The sequence below is a fragment of the Melospiza melodia genome, chromosome 29 (assembly GCF_035770615.1).
Source record: "Melospiza melodia melodia isolate bMelMel2 chromosome 29, bMelMel2.pri, whole genome shotgun sequence".
Lineage (NCBI taxonomy): Eukaryota > Metazoa > Chordata > Aves > Passeriformes > Passerellidae > Melospiza > Melospiza melodia.
Genome location: NC_086222.1, coordinates 3,900,347 through 3,901,160, shown reverse-complemented (window position 1 = coordinate 3,901,160; position 814 = coordinate 3,900,347).

The following is an 814-nucleotide window of genomic DNA, read 5'->3' as shown; positions in this document are numbered from 1 at the left end:
AAAAACCCCATAATTTTGGGGGGATTTTTGCTTTAAAATTATTAAATAATTTGTTTAAACAAGGAGTGGTACCTGCTGGTTCATGCTGAAGTGACCTTTTGAAAAGAACTTTACCTGTAAACTAATGAATTCTAAATACAGGTAAAGTTCTATTTTGCCCTGGAAATTGGCACCTTTGGGAAGTGAGAACTGAATTTGGGGTTTCAAAGTGTTCCAATCTGGTTGTGGTTTTGTCGCATTAATATTTTCTGGAAAAATCCCTTTGCCCAGGATGTCTCTCCTGGGAAACTGAGAAGCCTCAGAGAAAAAGGAAAACAACAATTATCTGATTTGCTTCTCCTGTGTTTTGCTGCTTTGGAATGTGTTTGGAGATTGTTTATCCAACAGGTGATTTTTTGATTGGTTTAATGTGAATTATTTTGACTTATTGGCCAATTACAGCCCAGCTGTGTCATGAGTTTTTCTTTAGTATTTTTTAGCCTTCTGTCTGTATCCTGTCTCTATTCTTTAGTATAGTTCAGTATAGTATTCTTTAATATAATATAAATCATAAAATAATAAATTAGCTTTTTAAGAACATGGAGTCAGATTCATCATTTCCTTCCTTCATTGGGGGACTCAGAAAATACAACATGGCTTGATTTTCAAGACCCTTTTATCAGAATGGGTGAAGTGTTTGGTCTGTTAATTGGGTAACAAAAGCAGGGCTGCAATTCTTTCCTCTGTGACCCCATTCCACTCAGATTCTCTCAATCTTTAATTTAAAAAAATAAATAAGACAGAGAACAAAAAAAAAACCACAAAAACAAAAACA